At 37.9% G+C, this 10,423-nt stretch overlaps 1 protein-coding gene across 32 annotated transcripts in view; it reads left to right on the plus strand.

The window, feature by feature from the left end:
• The window catches only part of DTNA (dystrobrevin alpha), a 385,580-nt gene that overhangs the window by 87,387 nt on the left and 287,770 nt on the right, over positions 1–10,423 (plus strand). The window lies entirely within an intron of this gene.

The following is a 10,423-nucleotide window of genomic DNA, read 5'->3' on the forward strand; positions in this document are numbered from 1 at the left end:
TTTTACTGTATATCATTTTTCATGGGTAAAAGCATAATAGTAAATACTATTTACCCCCAGGAAAGGGCTCAATCGTTTTTTGTATCAGAGTGTGTGTGTGTGTGTGTGTGTGTGTGTGTGTGTGTGTGTGTGTGTGTGTGTTTGGCAGGGGGATAAAGAGTACTGAATCAATCTAATATGTACTAGATCTGAAACTGGGCTTTGCTATAACTTTAGTTAAATTCAGTTCACCCTTGGCTTTAGATATATTAAGGGAGGAAATGCATCTTTCCTTTTATCTAGACTGAGCTTGGCAATGCTCCAGAGATGTCGTCATGCCTAGCCTAGCTGACAGCATTTCTGAACCACAGGAGATCTCTCCCTCCTTTATACTCCAGCCCCCAACTGTTCAGGCCTAAAGACACCTCTTTCCACCATGTTTCCCTGACTCCCAGCCATTTGAGAGCTACTGCAATAAATAGAGTAAAGACCCTGTGTACCTTGAGAGTATCTTTGTCAGCTCTTCTCTCCTGCCCTAGCCTGTCTCAACCACCCCCAAATATTCAGTGAAAGCCTGCACAAAAGAGCTGGCAGGCAGTTACAGATTATCTCTGTGGTTGGGGCGCCTCAGGATTATAATGTATGATACCAGCCCACTCGCAGCTGTTAAAAGCTTGTTAACAGTTGGGCTGGATTTCCTTACACCTGTCCTCCCCTCTGCTCACACCACGTAGTAAGGGTGCTCCTCCTCTCACCATGTCCCTACGAGTCCTAAAAACTAGAATTCTTCTCTCCAATGAAGGGCTAATTCCACTCTGGAAATTGATTTATCTAGGTTTTTTTAGGGGTCTTTGGCTCTTTGATAGGGTATTTCATACCCACTGCATCCATTTCCCCACAACCACCCTCCAGCCACCCCTTTGTCCTTGAGGTGTACATACCAGAGGTATATCCACTTTGCGAAGGAGACCTAGAAGCAATCTTAGGGTCTTTGGAGCAAGGAACTCTAGGGTCCCAAGCACTCAGGGCATGGTGTAGAAGAAGGTCACTGGTTGTTCTTCTAACCCCGTAGCTTTGTGGGAGAAAACACAGGCAGAGGGGGACTAAAGTGATGAAGCCCTCAGAAGTGTGAAACCAAGGTAAGGGTCTTCACCTCTTGCTTGGCTAATGCTAAGGGAAGTACTACTGATTATATAGAGAGAGTGAAAATGTGGAAGGAAAATAAAAGATAAGATGTATACATTTCCTCTTCAATATTGATGAGGTATTCTTGAAGAGGATACTATATCTTCTAGAAAACCAATGTCTCCAGAATGACATAAGCATATTATAAAGAGCAGACATAGTACATAAGATGATTCAAGACAAAGATGCCTCAAATAACAAAATACACAAATTTGGCTCATATTATAATAACTATGACAACTTAAAAGGGAAATGACTTCACTATCAGATTTTACTTTGCCTTCCAACCAAAAACAAACACAAAATGACTGCCAAGGTAATTTTAAGATAATTTACTTGTCTTGACTGGGTTATGGTTTAATTGATAGTTTAGACAGAACTTCAGTTATAAAAGAAATTTATTTTCACCTTTTAAGATACATAGTTTTTGCATATGAAGGAATTATTTGTAATTATATGTGTTCCTATATTTAATTCCACAAGGACACAGGTGCCTGAAAGTTTTAATGTAGGGGGACCACAACCCACTTTAGAATAAAGAGATAGTTTTCCTTTAATTAAATGTTATTGTTCACTGTGTCTGATATAGATAATTGTATACTTTGCTGGGATTTAGCTTTCATTTTATCACTGGATATACTTGTGGAGAATTATGAAATATTATGTTGCCACCACACATACCGACATAAATGCTGAATTTGTTGGGGTCATTTTCGAGAGAGGTTAATTTATTCTCTTTTTAAAGCAATGCTGAAGAGGAAATGCAGAGAATTACAGTTAAAATACAGGATGGAACACATACTTAATTCCACATTTTCCCTTCCAAAGCAACCCTAATCTGACAGTAAGGAAAAAATACTCACTAAAATAAAGAAAATGGGAGAACATAGAACAGCAGAGAACTATTGACATGTATTTTGGAAAATGGAAAGGGAATGGCTGAGTCATACTGATTTAGCTGAGCAGAGCTGTGGAAACCCAGGTGTCTGCAGAGTAGATACTAACAAGATGCAAATGGAGGAGGCTCCCTAGAGAACTCTGGAGACGCTCAAGGACTGGAGGCAAAAGGGACTCTGAAGCTAAGGGTGAGACGTGAAGCTGAACACAGGACTTGGTTGAAAGTCTTAAAAAGAGCAGTTCAGTTGAACAGTGAAGAAATTCCTTGAAATTTCTGAGGGAAAAGTATTTCTCAACAATGAATTCTATATCAAGTCAAGCTAACAATTAATAGAAGAAGAGAATACAGATATTTTCAAGCATTTACGTTCTCCAAAATTTTATCTGCTTCAAGCATCGTTCTCAGGAAGCTACAGGAGTATATGCTCCCCCCACACATGCATGAGGGAGTCCATCAGGAAAGAGGAGAACAAAAGAATTCGGGAAATGGGACCCAACACTACAGGAAGGCAAAGGGCAGTCCCAGGATGACATCTTAGTAGCACTATTACCACAAAAAAGGACCGAGGTTGGGGGCAGAGGTGCCTGAAAAAAATAACTAATATATTTGTCTATATTAATGGGAATGTTACAAATCTATTGAAGAGTTTGAAAAAAATCTAATGATGGGCCAATAGAAAATTAAGCAAACAAAAATATGACACAACTATCAATGCCAGGAAAAAGAAAGGCAATAGAACTATAAATCCCATGTGGTTTACATATAAACAATATATACATAGCCAAAATAATATAAACACCAATTAGTGCTTGACCTAAAATTGTTGTGTAATTAAATTGGGAGGTTTAAGAAAAGGAAAGTGTGCATGTGTATGTGTAAATGAAAGGGAGGAGAGAGAGAGAAAGAGAGTTAGGGGGAGAAAAACACACACTGGAGGAAGTGTGTATATGAACTCAATCCTTATCTTCCATACTAGGAGACCAGTAGATAATATAAAATTTGAAAAAATCAAAACAATACGTACATGAGAGTATTATTTAGGAATATGGGATGATCATCACAATTAACAGTTAAGAGTTTAAGGTGGTGGCCTCTGGGATTCAAGGGTGGGACATTCTTTTAAGCTCTATCATTCATTATGGCTTCTAAAATATGTGCATGAATTTTTTTTAATATTATAAAAGTTACATTTAAAAGCAGTACTGAGTGCAGTGAGTACTAGGGCTCAGTGGTCTTTCAAGCTGTGCTTCCCAGGTCCCTGGAGGTTTCCAGAAGAACTGTTAATGGAACAGGGAGCTGGGTAGGTAGAGCCATAGGCCTCACACCTGAGTTTCTGCTAAAGGAGCTATGCCTTGTCATTGTTAAGTTTCAGTGAACTATTTCCTTTGAATAAAGGGTTCCATAGCAAAACAACAACACCAACAAACAAGTTTGACAAGCACTGATTAGTCACATGCTCCTCTAGAGAAAAATTGCTCCCAGGTGAATAAACTGAACATAATAACTACCAGACTCATCCAGTTTGGCTATCACCTGTCATTTTCTTTTACCACACAAAGCAGAATTGTCCTACGTCTACCTCTTGATAAATCTAAAGAAGCTTAGAGTACTATTTGCATTTCAAATATGGATTAGACATATGATTATGAATATTTGCACAGCTTTGAAGTGATGACATTAAATGTATTTTTGTTTTGCTCCCAAACCAAATCTCACCCTAACTTCTTAAGAGACATCAGATACGGCACATGCTGCCAGAGTTCAAACAGGGGTATCTCTCTATCCCTAGGATGACGTTGGAAATTCTAGTTTGGCCAGTGATAGATATGTTTCTGATTGTGCTCTAATTAGGATTGATTTTGGTCCCACAAAGGAAAAGTATCCCTACCAGCTTTAGGAAAAAGCTATAAATAAAATCTTTATTTTTAATACTGAGGACGATCCTATCTTTTGTAAATTGTGTAGTATTGATTGTTTCCTGGGCTACAGTCTCTCAAAAACAAAACATCCTTAATTTGGTGAGTTTAATTTAGGGAAAAATCAAATGCTGAAACAAATACTCCTGATTCCCTCAGTCAACCAATTTCTATCTCTCCTTCTCTCGTCCCCACCCTACCCCCTACCAACAAACATACAGTGTGAAGTGTTGTACCCCTTCTATAGGCTTCTATTAATATGATTTCTCAACCTAAACTAACTAAAAGCTTCTTTGCTTTATAACTACATATATAATTTTATATAAAATTAATAAAAATGTAGTGTAAAATATAGATTTATTCATTTTATAAATTTTATATTTTCTTACTGTCTATGCATATCTCATTTGAGGTTGACAACAATTCTTTGAAATATGTATTGTTATTCTCCTTGTAGAGATTAGGAAACAGTGGCCCTTGAAGATGACTTGTCCTAGGTTGCACAGTTAACAAGGGATAGAGGCAAAAGAAATCTATATTTTTGTAGTATTGTTCTACTTGGGCCAAACACCTCTTTATTAATAAAAAGAATAATCTTCAACAAAGCATACATATAGTGTAAAAAAATTCAAGATTACATATATAAGTTGACCAACTCATCCTGGTTTGCCTGGCACTTTCTTGATTTCAGCACTGAAAATCCCGCCTCAAGGAAACCCCTCAGGTTCAGTCAAATGGGTATGGTTAGTTATTTTACATATAGTGCTCAGCCCAAGAGACTGTGGTAGATATACCTATCCCGGGAACTGAGACAGACACAGGAAATGAAATGCAAGTAGAGGAAAGTGATTGAGAAAATATAAGTGCCTTGTGTTTAGACAACGGTAAAGGCGATTTCTTACCCTTATCAAAGAAAGCCAATTTTAGCAACCATAACAACGTGACAAAACAATTAGCACTAACTTTGCAAAAATGTTTACGTAATGAAACATATTTATAGATTTAATATCCATGTCAATTTTATGAAGTGTCCAAAAGACCCAACTTCGACACTAGCAGATCTTGAAAAGAGAGACCTATTGTTTCATGCAGAGAATAAAAAAACACACAACCAAATGATGTCCTAGGGCCAGATTTCCTAAACCATTCAGACATTGGTCTCCTCAAAGTCATCCTCATCAAAGTAGCTGCTCCCTAATCTGCTTTACAGTTTAGTTTCTGTTACTAAGTATGCCAGATTTTGTTCCCCACTTTCTTCCCTTCTTCTCACTGTTTCCTTTAAGATCACTCTTTTTTGGGGATATTTCCCTCCATGACCTTTCTTAAAATCAACCTAAGCCCCCTTAAGCTTCTTCTGTGTCTCTTTCCACATTGAAGAGCCTCCCGATTCCCTTCCCCTCCCCTTCCAACAGCCCACCTGCAGGACAACAGACCCAAAGAAGAGAAATAAAGATGCCTCTTCAATGGAATTGAATACATATGTATGATATGGGGTGGGGGAGGGCGGTGGATTGGGGGAGGGAAGTTTATGAGGGGTGAAAAGTGTAACTACTGCATTGTTTTGTACACCTGAAACTAATAAAAAAAATTTTTTTTAAAGATACCTCTTCAAAGACAAGGGGGAAAGTGAGGAAATAAAGAAATGCTACAATTATTCTTTTTTTTTTTTTTTTTTTTTTTTTTTTTTTGTGTGTGTGTGTGTGTGTGTATGTGTATGTACCCACAAATCCACAACTCATTTTGTTTTATTTCCTTCTAGCCTTTTTCTTTCCTTCTAGTGCCTAAAGATGTTTTAATATTGTTGAAATATGATGTATATATATATGTCTAACTATTACATTGTTTTATACACCTGAAACAAATAAAAAATATATATATATATATATGCTGTGATTTTTTTTATTTGTTTCAGGTGTATAAAACAATGTAATAGTTAGACATTTACACCCTCACAAAGTGATAAACCCCATCCCAGTCTACTATCCCTCTGACATTGTATATAGCTGTTATAATTCCATTGACTCTGTTCCCTATGCTGTACTTTACATCCCGTGACTGTACATATATATATATATATATATATATATATATATATATATATATATATATATAGTCTGTCAACTATAACTAAATATATATATACATGCACATGTATATATATATATGCACACACATATATATAGTTATAGTTGACAGACAATATTATTCAGCTTCAGATGTATAGTGCAGTGGTCAGGCATCTACAGTCTATGAAGTGATCCCCCTGATAAGTCCAGTGCCCATCTGCCACCCTATATAATCTTTACAACATCATTGATTATATTCCCCATACTATATTTCATATCCCTGTGAATATTTTGTGAACACCAATTTGTACATTCTCATCCCTTCACCTTCTCCCCCACCTCCATCCCCCTCCCATCTATAAACCATCAGTTTTTCTCTATATCTCTGAGCCTATTTCTGTTTTGTTTGCTTGTTTATTCAGTTCTTTAGATTCCACATATAAGTGAGATCATATGGCATTTGTCTTTCTCAGACTGACTTATGTGCTATGATTTTTAACCTAAGCATTAGCCCATGTCTTTCTGTTGTCATCAAAACTATCATCATTCCCAGTTTTTCTCTACCAGACATGATGTTATGATTAGCATTTTTATACATATGGATCTTTCCATAATTAGGGCTATTATTATACCATAGCCATTCACAATGGGTGTCCATTTCATCCAATTTTTAAATTGACGAGTATTTAATAAAATTATACATAGCATGTTGCTGTTTTGAATCCCTTCCTTATCTGCTTTCTAATGTTGTTTAGGTACAGTTTCTCTACTTTTTCTTGGACATTGTTTATTTTAATTACTGTAGAAACAATTACTACTTGAATTTATTAATTTCTTTTTAAAGATTTTTATTGGGGAGTTGGGGGGATGGGAACAGTGCTGGGGAATTGGGGAAGGGGAACAGACAAGTTGCTGTCGTTTTTTTTCTCAATCTAGTTGTGGAGGACGTTGCTTCACTGGCCCAAGTTGGCACCATCATTGCGCTCTTCCCGGGTGAGGCAGATCAGTCGCCAGCTTCTGGACTGCTGGCCGCTCACTGCGGCTGCTGGCTACACACAGTAGCCCATGGCAGCCCACTGCAGCAGGGGCTGCAGCCTACGCCGTAGCTGGCGACTCACAGCAGCCCAGCTCCAGGTTGAGCTGTTGTTCAGCATCTTAGCTGTGGAGGGCAGTGTCACTGGCCCTCATATGTGGGATCCGAACCGGGGCCCTCTGGCGTCCCAAGCCAGCTCTTAACCATCGCGCCACTCGGCCGGCCCTATTAATTTTTTGTAGGAAAAAAAGTCACTATTCACCTACCCTCCCCCAAAAAATCCCTCTTTTTTGCATTAGTAATGTCTTAGTCTATTCAAGCTGTTATAACAAAATACCATAGACTAGGTGGCTTATTAACCACAGAAATTTATTTCTCACAGTTCAGGAGGCTGAGAAGTCCAAGATCAAGGCTCCAACATTCAGTGGCTTTTGAGGGCCTGCTTCCTGGTTCATAGGGGGCTGTCTTTTCACTATGTCTTCACATGGTGGGCGTGACAAAAGAGCTCTCTGGGGTCTCTCTTATAAGGGCACTAATCCCATTCATAGGGCTCCACCCTTATGACTTAATCACATCCCAAAGGCCCTACCTCCAAATACCATCCTTAGTGATTGGGTTTCAACATATGAATTTGGGGGTCACAAATATTCAGCCCATAGCAAATAGTACATGCTTTCAAAAAATAAATGCTATGCAAAAGACAAAAAAATTATCTGCAAAACCATCACCCTGAGACTATCCCCTATGCCAGTCTCTAAAGGACCACAGTGAGGAAAAAAATAGCTAGGGCCATTGCTTTTCTGTGACCAGATTCTTCATACATATGGATGCCTCACAGAACAGCTAAGACCTGAGTCTGAACACCTTGTTCACCTCTGCAAGGAGCCTGCTACCAGCATTTGCTATCCACAGAAGTGTGCTAATACAGTCTATTTCTGGAGAACGGAACAGAGATTAACTGCTTGTTCATGATAAATCAAGGGTACTTGATTTGTCAGTTATGTGCCCAGTTTTCTTTGGAAGAAAGCCCTGCAAGCTATTTTTCTGATCAAATACTAACTCTTATGTTAGTGCTTATGAAAGAGAAAAATAACATTTACTCATGATAAACACTGAGTTCTAGCCATTATAAATCTTATCAATTGCCTGGTGAAAGTTATGGGGGAAAAAAAGAAGCAAAAACATTCCCATTGTGTTCCAAACTTGGGATTGGACTACTACTGTTGCAAATTGTTCTGGAATTTCTATGATTGGCACATATAAAATATAAGGGGAGATAAAGTTGGGAGCCTAAGGAGATGTTTGATTGATGAATGTTGAACTATAAAGAATGGCGCCAGTAGCAGTTCAATAAAGAAATTGTTACAGTTTACTAGTTAATGTGAAATATTGGAAGGACCTAACATTTCCTTTTTTCGATGTTTTTCTTGGAAGCCAGCAAGATCCACAAAAATGATCTTAAAAATATTCACCATGTTCCTATTTAGAGTCAATCACTCACACAGACACAAAATGCATGATGATTTTTTGGAGGTGGAGCTTCAGTGTAGGTGCACAGTACCTAACATAGAATCATTTTGTTATTGGCTTGAAAGGAGATATCATTTTTTTTCTGAAAAAAATCATTTAAAATGCAAAATATATTTATTTAAAATGTGAGCCAACATACAACCATTTTCCATAGGTTAAAATATACACTTTTGAACAAGCAGTTCTTCAGTTTCAACAAACATTTTTTGAGTGTCAGTTATGTGCTAGTGTTCACTCAAAATACAACACCAGTGAATAGCGTGGCTGAATGTGAACCAGATGGCCTGCCATCCAGTCTGTCTACTCTACTTGGTTCACGTATTTTGACACCATCCATTAGCCTTAGGGAGGAGTGTTTTGAAAGAGGGAAGAAGAAAGTCAGGGACAGGCACGCGTGCTCTCTGGGTGAATCTTTCTATTTATTTCTGAAGTCACTTAGACATCCTTATCTATCATTTCATATAACCTGAAATTTCCCTAGGATAATCAACTTGGGGAATAATAAGAAGAAAAGTTTCTTCTTCCTCCTTTTAATCATTTTTTTTTAAGACATCAAGTAACAGGTTAAAGAGTGAGTAAGCTGGTAGGGTGCCAGTTTCTATGGGGCATCAAAATATCACTAAAATAAATTAGTCATATGATGCCACTTAATGATGTTTTCACTCATGCCTCCCTAAAATGAATGTGTTCTAGATGTGGTAAAAGAACAGAAAATTTAAAACCAACACAAACAAAGGGAAAGCTTTCTTTTTGGAGTCAACCTTTGGCCATTGAATAGTTTTGAGATGTCTGGTACAAGTTGCAGGGAGCAGCTGCAACCACGCCACCACCCTGTGCCCGCCAGCTGACAGTTGCCTCGAGTTGGCAGCCACAGCCCACTGAAATTTGCAAACCCCAGAATGCTTGAGGTTTAATTTGATTATCAAAATTATAAATCCTTAATCAGGCCTTTCAAGAAGCTGTCTAGCCTATAACACTGCATGCAGTAAATTCACTCTTTTGATCGTAAGAGGTAAATGATTTTCAGCAGCAGGTCTTTAGACCTCAGTGACCATTAAATGAATATTAAACATAAGTTTATTTAGTGATTTAGAGGAACCCCACCTCATTAATCCTTGTCAGACCCTATTTGATGAAGTGTATGTTTTTTCTCACTTCCATTCAGTCATCTTCTTTCAGATATGTATGTGAGTAAAGCACACACACACACACACACACACACACACACACACACACACACACACACACACAATTTCTTCCCCAGTCCTCACTGAAGTTCTCAAGAAAGTCCTGGAAAAAAAGGTTTGACAGGGAAGTAGAAGTGTTTCTACCCTTTCCTCCTACTGTCTGCGATATATAATATAGGACAACTGGAAACTGTTTTTGCACAATTCTATAAGCAAGGTTTTTTCTCTCCCAGAAAAGCCACATTTGCCTTCCAGAATATTGTCAAGCAGGCAGCATGACTGTTTCTTCCTCTAGTGGGTCCCAAACTCATTTAATAATAAGGAAATTCAACTTTTAACTAAAGATTTGCCATTTCACTCTTTCTACTGTATCCATAGTCATTTTGAGGAGAATTGTGTGTGACTATTAAAACTTAAATGCTGTGCGACACCAAAAATATTTATGATGCCCCCAAATTTTTGCCCCATTCTCCTCAAAGTTAAGAAAAAAATTCAGGAAACTTATTTATTTGTGTTGTGTATACCTGGGAAGATTTTTCATGCTGACTAACAAAACAAAACTTGAGCTGCCCTTGCCTTCTGCTTCCAGGAATGCCAATCAGAGAACATTCTTTTTCAGACAGCCAAGT

This window comes from Hipposideros armiger, unplaced genomic scaffold (assembly GCF_001890085.2).
Source record: "Hipposideros armiger isolate ML-2016 unplaced genomic scaffold, ASM189008v1 scaffold_173, whole genome shotgun sequence".
NCBI classification, from domain to species: Eukaryota; Metazoa; Chordata; class Mammalia; order Chiroptera; family Hipposideridae; genus Hipposideros; species Hipposideros armiger.